Source organism: Odocoileus virginianus, chromosome X (assembly GCF_023699985.2).
Source record: "Odocoileus virginianus isolate 20LAN1187 ecotype Illinois chromosome X, Ovbor_1.2, whole genome shotgun sequence".
Classification (NCBI taxonomy): Eukaryota; Metazoa; Chordata; class Mammalia; order Artiodactyla; family Cervidae; genus Odocoileus; species Odocoileus virginianus.
The window spans coordinates 20,733,018-20,749,039 of NC_069708.1; the positions used below are offsets into that span (position 1 = coordinate 20,733,018).

At 35.7% G+C, this 16,022-nt stretch overlaps 1 protein-coding gene across 3 annotated transcripts in view; it reads left to right on the forward strand.

Annotated features, from left to right (window-relative positions):
- The window catches only part of ZC3H12B (zinc finger CCCH-type containing 12B), a 668,157-nt gene that overhangs the window by 533,281 nt on the left and 118,854 nt on the right, over nucleotides 1-16,022 (forward strand). The window contains exon 1 of one of the 3 annotated variants that reach the window (XM_070462070.1): nucleotides 6,858-6,924. The exons of the other annotated variants lie outside the window; for them this stretch is intronic. The gene's annotated coding sequence lies outside the window, so the exon portion shown is untranslated. Of the gene's footprint in view, nucleotides 1-6,857; nucleotides 6,925-16,022 lie in introns of those variants that run through there. 3 annotated transcript variants of the gene reach the window in all.

Genomic DNA, 16,022 nt, shown 5'->3' on the forward strand with positions numbered 1-16,022 from the left:
AGATCATAAAAGACAACTATGAGCAAGTCCAGAGGTAAATCCGCACACCTACAGACACCTTATTTTTGACAAAGGAGGCAAAAATATTCACTGGAGAAGACAGTCTCTTCAACAAGTGATGCTGGGAAAACTGGTCAACTATGTGTTAAAGAATGAAATAAGAACACTTTTTAACACCATACACAAAAATAAACTCAAAATGGTTGAAAGACCTTAATGCAAGACCAAAAACTATAAAACTCTTAGAAATAATCATAGGCAGAGTATATAAATCACAGGAAGATCCTCTATGACCCACTTCCCAGCAAAATGGAAATAAAAACAAAAATAAACAAATGAGACCTAATTAAACTTAAAAGTTTTGCACAACAAAGCAAACTATAATCAAAGTGAAAAACCCTCAGAATTTGAGAAAATGATAGCAAATAACTGACAAAGAATTAATCTCCAAAATATGCAAATAGCCCATACAGCTCAAAACCAGAAAAATGAACAAACTAATCAAAAAATAGACAAAAAGCCTAAACAATAGGTCTCCAAAGAGTATATACAGATGGCTAATAAACACATGAAAAGACGTTCAACATCACACTTTATTAGAAAATTACAAATCAAAACCAAAATAAGGTATCATCTCATACCAGTCAAAATGGCCATAATAAAAAAAAGCTACAAAATAAATGCTGGAGAGGGTGTGGAGCAAAGGGAACTCTCTTACACTGTTGGTGGGAATGCAAACTGGTACAGCCAGAGTGGCAAACATTGTGGAGATTCCCTAAAATCCTGGGAATAGAACTGCCATAAGACCTACCAATCCCACTGCTGGGTATATTCCCCAAGGAAGCCAGAATTCAAAGAGACACATGTATCCCAATGTTCATGTAGCACTATTTTCAATAACTAGTACATGGAAACAACCTAGATGTACACTGGTCGATGAATAGATAAGGAAGTTATGAAACATGTACACAGTGGAATATTAGTCAGCTATAAGAAGGAAGCATTTGAGTCAGTTCTAATGTGGTGGACGAACCTGGAGCCTATTACACAGAGTGAACTAAGTCAGAAAGAGAAAGACAAATACTGCATATTAACGCATATATATGGTATCTATAATTATGGTACCAAAGATTCTATGTACAGGGCAGCAAAGGAGGCCCAGAAATAAGGAACAGAATTTTAGACTCACTGAAAGAGAGGTTCAGTTCAGTTACTCAGTCGTTTCCAACTCTTTGAGACCCCATGAATCACAGCACACCAGGCCTCCCTGTCCATCACCAACTCCCAGAGTTTACTCAAACCCATGCCTATCAAGTCGATGATGCCATCCAGCCATCTCATCCTCTGTCATCACCTTCTCCTCTTGCCCCCAATCCTTCCAAGCATCAGGGTCTTTTCCAATGAGTCAACATTTCGCATGAGGAGGCCAAAGTACTGGAGTTTCAGCTTCGGCATTAGTCCTTCCAGGGAACACCCAGGACTGATCTCCTTTAGGATGGACTGTTTGGATCTCCTTCCAGTCCAAGGGACTCTCAAGAGTCTTCTCCAACATCACAGTTCAAAAGCATCAATTCTTCAACGCTCAGCTTTCTTTATAGTCCAACTCTCACATCCATACATGACCACTGGCAAAACTGTAGCCTTGACTAGATGGACCTTTGTTGGAAAAGTAATGTCTCTGCTTTCTAATATGCTATCTAGGTTGGTCATAACGTTCCTTCCAAAGAGTAAGCATCTTTTCATTTCACGGCTGCAATCACCATCTGCAGTGATTTTGGAGCCCCCCAAAAAATAAAGTCAGCCACTGTTTCCAATGTTTCTCCATCTATTTGCCATGAAGTGATGGGACCAGATGCCGTGACCTTGGTTTTCTGAATGTTGAGCTTTAAGCCAACTTTTTAACTCTCTTCTTTCACTTTCACCAAGAGGCTCTTTAGTTCTTTTTCACTCTGCCATAAGGGTGGTGTCATCTGCATATCTGAAGTTACTGATATTTTTCCAGGCAATCTTGAAAAAGAAGCTTGTGCTTCTTCCAGCCCAGCATTTCTCATGATGTACTCTGCATATAAGTTAAATAAGCAGGGTGACAATATACAGCCTTGACATACTCCTTTTCCTATTTGGAACCAGTCTGTTGTCCCATGTCCAGTTCTAACTGTTGCTTCCTGACTTGCATACAGGTTTCTCAAGAGGCAGGTCAAGTGGTCTGGTATTCCCATATCTTTCAGAATTTTCCACAGTTTATTGTGATCCACACAGTCGAAAGCTTTCACATAGTCAATAGAGTAGAAATAGATGTTTTTCTGGAACTCCCTTGCTTTTTCAATGACCCAGCAGATATTGGCAATTTGATCTCTGGTTCCTCTGCCTTTTCTAAAACCAACTTAAACATCTGGAAGTTCACGGTTCACATATTGCTGAAGACTGGCTTGGATAATTTTGAGCATTACTTTACTAGCATGTGAGATGAGTGAAATTGTACAGTAGTTTGAGCATTCTTTGGGATTGCCTTTCTTAGGGATTGGAATGAAAACGGACCTTTTCTAGTCCTGTGGCCACTGCTGAGTTTTCCAAATGTGCTGGCATATTGAGTGCAGCACTTTCACAGCATCATCTTTCAGGATTTGAAATAGCTCAACTGGAATCCCATCACATCCAATAGCTTTGTTTGTAGTGATGCCTTCTAAGGCCCAACTGACTTCACATTCCAGGACATCTGGCTCTAGGTAGGTGATCACACCATTGTGATTATCTGGGTCTTGAAGTTCTTTTGTGTACAGTTCTTCTGTGTATTCTTGCCACCTCTTCTTAATATCTTCTACTTCTGTTAAGTCCTTACAGTTTCTGCCCTTTATTGAGCCCATTTTTCCATGAAATGTTCCCTTGGTATCTCTAATTTTCTTGAATGGATCTCTAGTCTTTCCATTCTGTTGTTTTCCTCTATTTCTTTGCATTGATCACTGAGGACGGCTTTCTTATCTCTCCTGGATATTCTTTGCAACTCTGCATTCAAATGGGAATATCTTTCCTTTTCTCCTTTGCTTTTTGCTTCTCTTCGTTTCACAGCTATTTGTAAGGCCTCCTCAGACAACCATTTTGCCTTTTTGCATTTCTTTTCCATGGGGATGGTCTTGATCCCTGTCTCCTACACAGTGTCACGAACCTCCGCCCATAGTTCATCAGGCTTTCTGTCTATGAGATCTAGTCCCTTAAATCTGTTTCTCACTTCCACTGTATAGTCATAAGAGATTTTATTTAGGTCATACCTGAATGGTCTAGTGGTTATCCCTACCTTCTTCAGTTTAAGTCTGAATTTGGCAATAAGGAGTTCGTGATCCGAGCCACAGTCAGCTCCCATCTTGTTTTTGCTGACTGTATAGAGCTTCTCCATCTTTGTTTGCAAAGAATATAATCAATCTGATTTTGGTGTTGGCCATCTGGTGAGGTCCATGTGTAGAGTCTTCTCTTGTGTTGTTGGAAGAGGGTGTTTGTTATGACCAGTGCGTTCTCTTGGCAAAACTCTATTAGCCTTTACCCTGCTTCATTCCGTACTCCAAGGCCAAATTTGCCTGTTACTCCAGGTGTTTCTTGACTTCCTACTTTTGCATTCCAGTCCCCTATAATAAGAAGGACATCTTTTTTGGGTGTTAGTTCTAAAAGGTCTTGTAGGTCTTCATAGAACCATTCAACCTCAGCTTCTTCAGCATTACTGGTTTGGGCACAGGCTTGGATTACTGTGATATTGAATGGTTTGCCTTGGAAACGATCAGAGATCATTCTGCCATTTTTGAGGTTGCATCCAAGTACTGCATTTTGGACTCTTTTGTTGACTATGATGGCTACTCCATTTCTTCTAAGGGATTCCTGCCCACAGTAGTAGATATAATGGTCATCTGAGTTAAATTCACCCATTCCAGTCCATCTTAGTTCGCTGATTCCTAGAATGTCGACATTCACTCTTGCCATGTCCCGTTTGACCACTTCCAATTTGCCTTGATTCAGGGACCTAACATTCCAGGTTCCTATGCAATATTGCTCTTTACAGCATTGGACCTTTCTTCTATCACCAGTCCCATCCACAACTGGGTGTTGTTTTTGCTTTGGCTCCATCCCTTCATTCTTTCTGGAGTTATTTCTCCACTGATCTCCAGTAGCATATTGGGCACCTACCGACCTGGGGAGTTCCTCTTTCAGTATCCTATCAATTTGCCTTTTCCTACTGTTCATGGGGTTCTCAAGGCAAGAATTCTGAAGTGGTTTGCCATTCCCTTCTCCAGTGGACCACATTCTGTCAGACCTGTCCACCAGACCTGACCATCTTGGGTGGCCCCACACGGCATGGCTTAGTTTCATTGAGTTAGACAAGACTGTGGTCCTGTGATCAGATTGGTTAATTTTCTGTGATTATGGTTTTAGTGTGTCTGCTCTCTGATGCCCTCTTGCAACACCTACCATCTTACTTGGGTTTCTCTTACCTTGGACGTGGGGTATCTCTTCACAGCTGCTCCAGCAAAGCACAGCCGCTGCTTCTTACCTTGGACGAGGGATAGAGTGGGATAATTTGAGATAATAGCATTGAAACATATACATTACCATATATAAAACAGATGATCAGTGAGAGTTTGATGCATGAAACAGGACACACAAAGCTGGTGCTCTGTAATAACGTAGAGGGATAGGGTATGGAGGGAGTCAGGATGGGGATTCAGGATGGTGGGGACACATGTTTAGCTATGGCCAATTCATGTATTTGTATGGCAAAAACCATTACAATATTGTAAATTAATTATCCTTCAATTAAAATTAATTAAAAACAAAGAGGACAGCTCCTAATACTCACAAGAAAAATGTAATCAATAATAAGTCCAAATTTTTTTGTTTCAAAAATTATCTTTTGCAGTTGAAATGCATAATTTTTCATTATAAGGCAAGTTCATCAGATGTATTTTGTTGTTAAGGTATAAAAGAATAGATGATGAAGGAGTTCTACTAGACACTTCAGCATAGTCTCAAGATATATAAGAAAATAACCACTTTAATAAATGGGAATCAAGATTGAATATTAAGGAAATAAGCCCCAGCATAATAGCATGAGCAGCTCTGTTCACCTTCCCAGTGAAACTGGTAAAAACGTTTTGAAAACAACCATTTAAAGCTTCTGGAAATGGTCCTAAGTGCAAGCAGCAAATCAAGAAATATTTATTCAAGAAAATCTGTTAAAATATATTAAGAAACACGAGAGTTTCTGTTGTATTTCATTCAAGACTCCTCTCTCCCTTTCTTCTCCCAGCTCATTGAAGCAGAGACTACTCCAAATTGCTGCAACCAAGAACACAGGACTCCCTCTCCCCCAGTTTCCAGCCAGAGGGCTCTCCTCATAGACAAAGCATGAGCTCAGTTTCCCACACTTCCCTCAGCTACTCATTGTTGAGGTTAAGTCCTAAGCAAGTACAATAAAAAAGGAAGGAGCTCCCTTCTTCTGCCCTATTCCACTCATGGAAGAGAAGTTTTTCATTGGACACAGGGCACTAATAATATTGGGGTTCTCATTGCCTTTCGAAGCAAGCCAAAAAGACCTCAGTCTCCTGCCTCACCACCACTGAGCACTCAGCTACTAGAGTAAGAATGCCATTCATAAAGACGTTTGCCCTCTTTTCCCATCTCCAGTTCCACAGCCCTGGCAAAGAGATTGGTCATAACATAAATAGCTTGCAATCTTTTCCTGAAGGAGCTAATTATTTTTGCAACAGAGTGAGAAGTTTAATCCTGAGGGTAACCTCAACAAAAGTAGAAGCTGGTGAAAAACAACTAGAAGGAAATATGTAGATCTAATGAAAACTTAGCCCGAATTGTAGTCCAGAAACCTCATAGGAGGAAAACAGGGAGTAAGATAGCTATAATGAGACCTGCTAGCTTGAGAACAAATGTCAAACACTGACCTCAGACACTGTTAGATCAAATGAGCTACAATTTGATTGGATTATTTTATAAAATAGTTTATACCTCAGTGCACTGTTGAAAACAATAGGACAATCAGCCAGCAACTAATGGAGTCTAACCACTGGGTATGTTGTCAGGGAAAGAGAAGAGAACCCTGCCAGTACCACTGGCATCCCAGGATGACTATAGATGTACCAAAAGATGTGCCTACCTGAGGAATAATATCGGAGGCTTGACACTGGGAATGGGGTGAAGATAGACTTCACTAAAATAATCCAGCCAGTCAATAAACAAGGAAATAATGAAAGCTCCTGGAGAAAGAATCATTATCCAGAATTGTTATAATATATTATCTGAAATGTCCAGATGCCAAAAAATTTATGAGGCATACAAAGAAAAATATGATCCACACACTCCCCTAAAAAATCAAGAAACATAAACTGCCAGTAAGAGCAATCAGACATTGAATTGAACAGAAAAAAGTATTTCAAACTAGCCATTTGTTAAGAGTTACATTGTTCCCCAAAATTCATAGGTTGCAAGTCCTAATCCTCAGCACTTCTTAATGTGACTATTTGGAAAGAGAGCCATTAAAGGTTAAATTAGTTTACATGAGATCATACAAAAGTAAGGTGGATTCCAAATCCAATATGCTTCATATCCTTATAAAAATTGGAAGGTTTGACAGAGAGACAAGACATTCAAGAAGAATTCCATGTGAACACGAGTTATGCTATCACAAAAGAAGAAACTATCACAAATAGTAGAGAGACTTGGAACAGACCCAATCATGGCACCTTAAAAGAAAACATGGTCCTGCTTCCACCTTAATCTTAGACTTCTAGACTTTATAAGTGTAGATCACAAATGTTTATTGTTTAAGTAACTCTTTTTATTATACTCTGTTACAGCAGCCAAAGAAAACTAACACATCTTCATAAATATGTTCAAAGAAGTAAAGAAGAGCATGATTAAAGAAGTAAGGTAAACAACAAAGACAGAAATTATTTGAAAAAAGAATGGTATTGGGTTAAAAGTAAAATTACTGTAATAAAAAATCACTAAAGCAGCACAATAGATTTGAACTAGCAGAAGAAAAATTAGCAAACTTTAAAATATATCAGTAGAGATTATACAAGCTAAAAACAAAGAACAAAAATAATGAAGAAAAATGGATAGACCTTGAAAGAAATGTGAATCATTAAACACAATATATTAAATATAATGGTAGTACTGAAAGAGTGGATGCATAATTAAAAGGAGAAAAAAAATAATCAAATAGGTACTGACTGAAAAGTTACCAAATTTATTGAAAGACAATAACTTACAAATCCAAGAAACCCAATAAGTTTCTAAAAGGATAAACATGAAAAGACCCATAAACTAACACATTATACTAAAATTGCTGAGTGTCAAAGCAGAAAATATTGAAAACATTGAGAGAAAAATGATACATTAGAACAAAAGAAAACCAGTAAGATTTATGGCTTACTTTTCAGCAGGAGAAACTGGGATGCAGTGGTATCACATATTTAAATTGATCAAATTAAAAGAGAATCAACCAAGAATCATATGCAACAAAGCTATCATTCCAAAAGGAAAGAGAAATTAAAAACTTTCTCAGAGGAATAAAAGCTAAGAATTTTTTATTATGAAACCAACCTTATAAGAAATACTGAAGGAACTTCTTCAGAATGAAAACAAGTGATCTCAGAAGGTAATTGAAATCTACGTGAACAAAGAACACTAGTAAAAGTAACTTTAATTATAAAAATACACTATAAAATTGTCTCCATTCTTCTCGTAGCTGACTTAAAATGGAAAAGTATAAATAGTATATATAGTATATATAGTATATATTGTTGGGCCTATAGCAAATACAAATATAATATATATGTGGTATATTTTCCAATAATAGTGCAAAGGAAGTGGGTGGTAGGAAAGGAAATAAATACTAATAGTAAAGTAATAACTACAGAAATGTATTGTTCAGTTTGCAACATTTATAGACAATGTTACCAACAAAAGAAAAGTATAAATTTCTATATCACTGATCAAACACTAGTTTAAATCTGAAGCTTATTCTGATAAGTAAAGATGTATATGCCCTAGAACAGTAACTAAAAATGTAAATTTTAAAATTGTGAAAAATCATTAGAGATATTTAACTGCTACATTTAAAAATATTCAATAAATGCAAAAGAAGGCAGTAAAGGAGTAATAAAGAATGAAAAAAACACATGAGACATATAGAAAGCAATAAGTAAAATGGCAAATGTAAATATTTATACAACTATATCATAATCATTACAGGTGTATGAATTAAGCAATTCAATCAAAAAGCAGAGGTAGATTAGAGAAAAAAATGCTTAAGTTAATAGCAACAGGAAACACACTTTAAAGATACAAATAGTATGAAGTAAAAAGATATTTCAAATAAGCAGTAACACAGAGAAACTTAAGTTTATATTATAATAAAATGCAGACTTTTGTCAAAGGCTTTCTCTGCATCTATTGAGATAATCATATGGTTTTTATTTTTCAATTTGTTAATGTGGTGTATTACATTGGTTGATTTGCAGATATTGAAGAATCCTTGCATCCCTGGGATAAAGCCCATCTGGTCAGGATGTATAATCTTTTTAATATGTTGTTGGATTCTTTTTGCTAGAATTTTGTTAAAGATTTTTGCATCTATGTTCATCAATGATATTGGCTTGTAGTTTTCTTTTTTGTGGCATCTTTGTCTGGTTTTGGTATTAGGGTGAAGGTGGCCTCTTAGAATGAGTTTGGAAGTTTACCTTCCTCTGCAATTTTCTGGAAGAGTTTGAGTAGGATAGGTGTTAGCTCTTCTCTACATTTTTGGTAGAATTCAGCTGTGAAGCCATCTGGTCCTGGGCTTCTGTTTGTTGGACGATTTCTAATTACAGTTTTGATTTCTGTGCTTGTGATGGGTCTGTTAAGATTTTCTATTTCTTCCTGGTTCAGTTTTGGAAAGTTGTACTTTTCTAAGAATTGGTCCATTTCTTCCAAGTTGTCCATTTTATTTGCATATAGTTGCTGATAATATGATCTCTTATGATCCTTTGTATTTCTGTGTTGTCTGTTGTGATCTCTCCATTTTCATTTCTAATTTGTTGAACTGATTCTTCTCCCTTTCTTTCTTGATGAGTTGGGCTAATGGTTTGTCTATTTTTTTTAAACTTCTCAAAGAACCAGCTTTTGCTTTTGCTGATTTTTGCGATGGCTTCTTTTGTTTCCTTTGCATTTATTTCTGCCCTAATTTTTAATATGTCTTTCCTTCTACTAACCCTGGTGTTCATAATTTCTTCTTTTTCAAGTTTCTTTAGGTGTCAAGCTAGGTTGTTTATTTGACTTTTTTCTTGTTTCTTGAAGTAAGCCTGCATTGCTATGAAGCTTCCCCTTAGCACTGCTTTTACAGTGTGCCATAGGTTTTGGGTTGTTGTGTTTTCATTTTCATTTGTTTCTATGCATATTTTGATTTCTTTTTTTATTTTATTTTTTTGTGATTTGTTGGATATTCAGTAGCATGTTGTTCAGCCTCCATATGTTGGAATTTTTAATAATTTTTTCTCCTGTAATTGACATCTGACCTTACCGCATTGTGGTTGAAAAGATACTTGGAATGATTTCAATTTTTCTGAATTTACCAACGCTAGATTTATGGCCCAGGACTTGATATATCCTGGAAAAGGTTCCGTGTGCACTTGAGAAAAAGGCAAAATTCATTGTTTGGGGGTGAAATGTCCTATAGATATCAATTTGGTCTAACTGGTCTGTGGTATTATTTAAAGTTTGTGTTTCCTTGTTATTTTTCTGTTTAGTTGATCTATCCATAGGTATGAGTGGGGTATTAAAGTCTCCATCATCCATTTATGATAAAAACCCTCCAGAAAGCAGGAATAGAAGGAACATACCTCAACATAATAAAAGCTATATATGACAAACCCTCAGCAAACATTATCCTCAATGGTGAAAAATTGAAAGCATTTCCCCTAAAGTCAGGAACAAGACAAGGGTGCCCACTCTCACCACTACTATTCAATATAGTTTTGGAAGTTTTGGCCACAGCAATCAGAGCAGAAAAAGAAATAAAAGAAATCCAGATTGGAAAAGAAGAAGTAAAACTCTCACTGTTTGCAAATGACATGGTCTTCTATGTAGAAAACCCTAAAGACTACCAGAAAATTACTAGAGCTAATCAATGAATATAGTAAAGTTGCGGAATATAAAATTAACACACAGAAATCCCTTGCATTCCTATAGACTAACAATGAGAAAACAGAGAAATTAAGGAAACAATTCCATTCACCATTGCAATTAAAAAATAAAATACTTAGGAATATATTTACCTAAAGAAACAAAAGACCTATAAATAGAAAACTATAAAACACTGGTGAAAGAAATCAAAGAGGACACAAGTAGATGGAGAAATATACCATGTTCATGGATTGGAAGAATCAATACAGTGAAAATGAGTATACTACCAAAAGTAATCTATAGATTCAATGCAATCCCCATCAAGCTACCAATGGCATTTTTCAGAGAACTAGAACAAATAATTCCACAATTTGCAATGGAAATACAAAAAACCTTGAAAGGCCAAAGCGTTCTTGACAAAGAAGAGTGGAAATGGAGGAATCAACCTGCCTGACTTCAGGCTCTACTACAAAGCCACAGTCATCAAGACAGTATGGTACTGGCACAAAGACAGAAATATAGATCAATGGAACAGAATAGAAAGCCCGGGGATAAATCCACACACCTATGGACAACTTATCTTTGACAAAGGAGGCAAGAATATACAATGGATAAAAGACAATCTCTTTAAAAAGTGGTGCTGGGAAAACCTGTCAACCACTTGTAAAAGAATGAAACTAGAACACTTTCTAACACTATACTAAAAAATAAACTCAAAATGGATTAGAGATCTAAATGCAAGACCAGAAACTATTAAACTCCTAGAGGAAAGCATAGGAAAAACCCTCTCTGACATAAACCACAGCAGGATCCTCTATGACCCACCTCCCAGAATATTGGAAATAAAAGCAAAAATAAACAAATGGGGCCTAATTAAAATTAAAAGCTTCTGCACAACAAAGGAAACTATAAGCAAGGTGAAAAGACAGCCTTCAGAATGGGAGAAACTAATAGTAAATGAAGCAACAGACAGACAAATAATCTCAAAAATATACAAGCAACTCCTGCAGCTTAATTCCACAAAATAAACGACCCAATCAAAAAATGGGCCAAATAACTAAACAGACATTCCACCAAAGAGGACATACAGATGGCTAACAAACACATGAAAAGATGCTCAACATCACTCATTATCAGAGAAATGCAAGTCAAAACCACAGTGAGGTACCATCTCACGCCAGTCAGAATGGCTGTCATCAAAAAGTCTACAAACAATAAAAGCTGGAGAGGGTGTGGAGAAAAGGGAGCCGCTTACACTGTTGGTGGGAATGCAAACTAGTACAGCCACTATGGAGAACAGTGTGGAGATTCCTTAAAAAACTGGAAATAGAACTGCCATATGACCCAGCAATCCCACTCCTGGGCATACACACTGAGGAAACCAGAACTGAAGGAGACACATGTACCCCAGGGTTCATTGCAACATTGTTTATAATAGCCAGGACATGGAAGCAACCTAGATGTGCATCAGCAGACGAATGGATAAGGAAGGTATGGTACATATACACAATGGAATATTACTCAGCCATTAAAAAGAATACATTTGAATCAGTTCTAATGAGGTGGATAAAACTGGAGCCCATTATACAGAGTGAAGTAAGACAGAAAGAAAAACACCAATACAGTATACTAATGCATGTATATGGAATTTAGAACGATGGTAATGATAACCCTATATGCAAGACAGAAAAAGAGACACAAATATATAGAACAGAATTTTGCACTCTGTGGGAGAAGGTAAGGGTGGGATGATATGAGAGAGTAGCATTGAAACATGCATATTATCAATTGTGAAACAGATCACCAGTCCAGGTTGGATGCATGAGACAAGTGCTCGGGGCTGGTGCACTAGGATGACCCAGAGGCATGGGATGGGGAGGGAGGTGAGAGAGGGGTTCAGGATGGGGAACACATGTAAATCCATGGCTGATTCATATCAGTGTATGGCAAAACCACTATAATATTGTAAAGTAATTAGCCTCCAACTAGTATAAATAAATGAAAAAAAAAGAAATAAATCAAAAAACAAACAACAACAAAAAACAACAAAAGATCATTACCAAATCAATGTCAAGAAACTTCTTATCTTTTCTTCTATTAATTTGATGGTTTTAGGTGTAATTTTTATGTCTTTAATCCATTTTAAGTTGATTTTCGTATATAGTGTACAATTAGTATTCAATTTCATTCCTTTGCCAGTGGACATACACTTTTTTCAACACTATTTATTGAAGAGACAACATTTTGCCCATTGTATATTCTTGGTATCCTTGTCATACATCAGTTGACTGTATATGCATGGGTGTATTTCTGGACTCTGTCTTCTGAACCATTGGTCTATGGGTCTATATTTATGTCAGTACCATATTGTTTAGTATATCATTGTAATATAGTTTGGAAACAGGAAGTGTGATGCTTCCTGTTTTTGTTCTTTCTCAGGATTGCTTTGGCTATTCAAGGTTTTTTTGTGGTTCCATACAAATTTTGGAATTGTTTTTCCTATTTCTGTGAAAAATGCTGTTGGAATTTTGATAGGGATTCCATTGAATCTGTAGATAACTTTGAGTGGTATGGGTATTTTCGTATTAATTCTTCCAATCTAATAACATGAGATATCATTCAATTTATGTCTACTTCAATGTCTTTCATCAATGCTTTATAGTTTCCAGTGTACAGATCTTTTACCTTCCTAGTTAAATTTGCACTTATTTTATTTTTTTGATGCTATAGAAAATGGAATTGATTTCTTTATTTCTCAAATAGTTCATTGTTACTATATATAAATGCAACTTATTTCTTTATGATAAGTTTGCATCCTGCAACTCTACTTAATTTGTTCATTAGTTCTAACAGATTTTTTAAAAAATCTTTCAGCTTTTCTACATATGATAGATCATGCCATCCATCACCAAAGAGCAATTATTGTGTTTCTTCCTTTCTGACATGGATACCTTTCAATTCTTTATCTTCCCTAATGAGTGTACACCCTTGTTATGTTCCTAATCCTGAAGGAAAATCTTTTAATTTTCCACCATTAAGTATGATATTAGCTGTAGACTTGTCATATATAACCTTTAGTATGTCGAGGTATGTTTTTTTTCTGCACCTAATTTATTTTATCATAAAGAATAGATTTTATCAAATGCTTTTTATACAACTATTGAGATGATAAAATTATTTTATCCTTTATTCTGTTAATGTGGTATATCATATTTATTGATTTGCATATGTTGGATTATCCTTGTATCTGAGGAATAAACCCCACTAGATAGTGGTATATGATCCTTTTAATGTGGTTTAGAATTCAGTTTGCCAGTATTTTTAAAGAAGTTTTGCATCTGTGTTCATCAATGATTTTGGCCTGTATTTTTCTATACTTGTAGTACTCTTGTCTGGCTCTGGTATTTGGGTAATGCTGGCCCCATAAAATAAGTTTAGAATGCTCCTTTCTATGCAAGTTTGGGAAGAGTTTCAGGATGATTGGTAACAAATTTTTTTTTTTAATATTTGATAGAATTCACCAATTGTGTCATCTGGTCCTGGGCTTTTTGGGTCAGCAGATATTTTATTGCTTCTTTAATCTTCTTACTCCTTATTGGCCTGTTCAGATTTTCTGTTTCTTCATTACAAATATTGATAGGCTGTATGTTTCTAGGAATGCATCCATATTTTATATATGATCCAATTTTGGCATGTAATTGCTTACAGCACTCCCTTAACCACCCTTTGTACTTCTGTGTCTCTCTTCTTGCTTATACTTTTTTTTTAAATTAGAGTACTCTTTTTTCCTGGTTAGTCTACCTGAAGGTTTTTCAAGTTAACTTTTCAAAAAAAGACTTTTAATCTCACTGAAAATTGACTGTTATTTTCTAGTATCTCTTTCACTTATTTTTGGTCCTATCACTATTATCTCACTCCTTCTGCTAAATTTGGCTCAATTTGTTCTTTTTTCCTAGTTTGTTGAAATGTGAAGCTAGCTTATTTGAAAATTTTCTTTTTCTTAATATATTTCAATAAACTGCCTTCTTGGGATTGCTTTTGCTGTATCCTATAAGTTTTTGTGTGTTCTGTTTCCATTTTTATTTATCACAGGTATTTTCTCACTTCCTTTTTTTTTGGGGGGGGGGCAGGTGGTGGTGGTGCACTGTGCAGCATATGGGATCTTAGTTCCCTGACCAGGTATTGAACCCATGCCCTATTACTGGAAGCACAGAATCTTAACTGCTGAACTACCAGGAAACCTCTCATTTCCCTTTTAATTTCTTCTTTGACCCATTGGTTTTTCAAAAGTGTGTTGCTTAATTTCTACATATTTATAAGCTTTCCATTTGCCCTGTTATTTCTTGTTTCAGACAACTGTGGTTAAAAACCATACCTGATTTGATTTCACACTTCTTAAATTTGTTAACATTTGCCTTGTGACCCAACATACGGTCTATTCTTCAGAATGTTTCGTGTGTGGTTGAGAAGAATGAGTATTCTGTTAGAGCAAATGTTAGGTATATATCTGTTAGGTTCATTTGATTTACAGTGTTATTCAAACTCACTATTTTATTAATGGTTTTTGTTTGTATAATCTATCCAATGTAGAAAGTGCAGTATTGAAATCTCTACTATTATTGTGTTGCTGACCATTTCTCCCTTCAGTTTTGTTTATATTTGTTTTAAATATTTAAGTGCCCCAATGTTAAGTACATATATATTTTAAATAACTATATTCTCTTGATGCACTAACCATTTCTTACTGTATTGCAATTTTTTGTCTCCCATAGCCAATTTTAGCTGAAAAATAATTTTATCTCTCTATAGCCTTTCCTACCCTCTTTTGGTTATCAATTGTATGAAAAGTCTTTTTTAAATTTCTTAACTTCCAGTTTATGTGTGTTCTTAAGTAGACAGCATATTGGTGGATCTTGTTTTTATATCTATTCAACCACTCTATGTCTTTGATTGGATAATTAATTTATTTATACTGAAAGTAATTACTGATAGACAAGTAGGTGGTGGTGTTATTTTGCTCATTATTTCTTGACTGTTCAGTAGTTACTTTTTCCACTTTCTTCCACTCTTGCTCTCTTCCATTATGAATTATCTTTGTAGCAGTATACTTTAACTCCTTTCTCTTTATCTTTTTTTGTATCCACTAGGTTTTTTTTGTGTGTGTGTGCTTACAATGAGTCTTACATAAATCATCTTATAATTGTAACAATCTATTTTAGGCTGGTAACAACTTCATTCATGTGCAAAAATTGTACCCTTTTATATCTCTTTTCTGCACATTTTATGCTAATGACATCATTATATTTTTTATAATGTGCATCCATTAACAAATTATTGAAACTATATTTTTAATGCTATTTTAGCTTTTATATTAGAGATAGTGATTTGCGCACCACAATTACAGTATTAAAATATTCTGAATTTGATCATATATTTACCTTTACTGGTGAGTTTTCTACTTCCATATGTTTTCATTTTGCTACTTAGTGTCATTTTATTTCGATTTGAAGAACTCCTTTTGTATTCTCATAAGGCAGGTTTACTTGTGATGAACTCCCTCAGCTTTTGTTTGTCAGGGGATGTCTTCATCTCTTCGTCTCTGAAATACTGTTTTGTCAGCTATAGTATTCTTGGTTGGTGTCAGGGAATGTTTGATGGAAGGATTCCTACGTGCTGTCTCTCATGAGTCCTTTGTCCCTCTTCAAGCGGAACAGCATGCTGCTCCCAGGGACAGAGGTCATTGTGTGAGGCAGGCTTGGGTCTCCTTTAGTAAACATCCTCTTTAAGACAAAACTGCTTAGTCCCCTTCCCCTTTCTTGAGATATGGATTGTCTCCTGACCTTGTGACTAACGTTACTCCT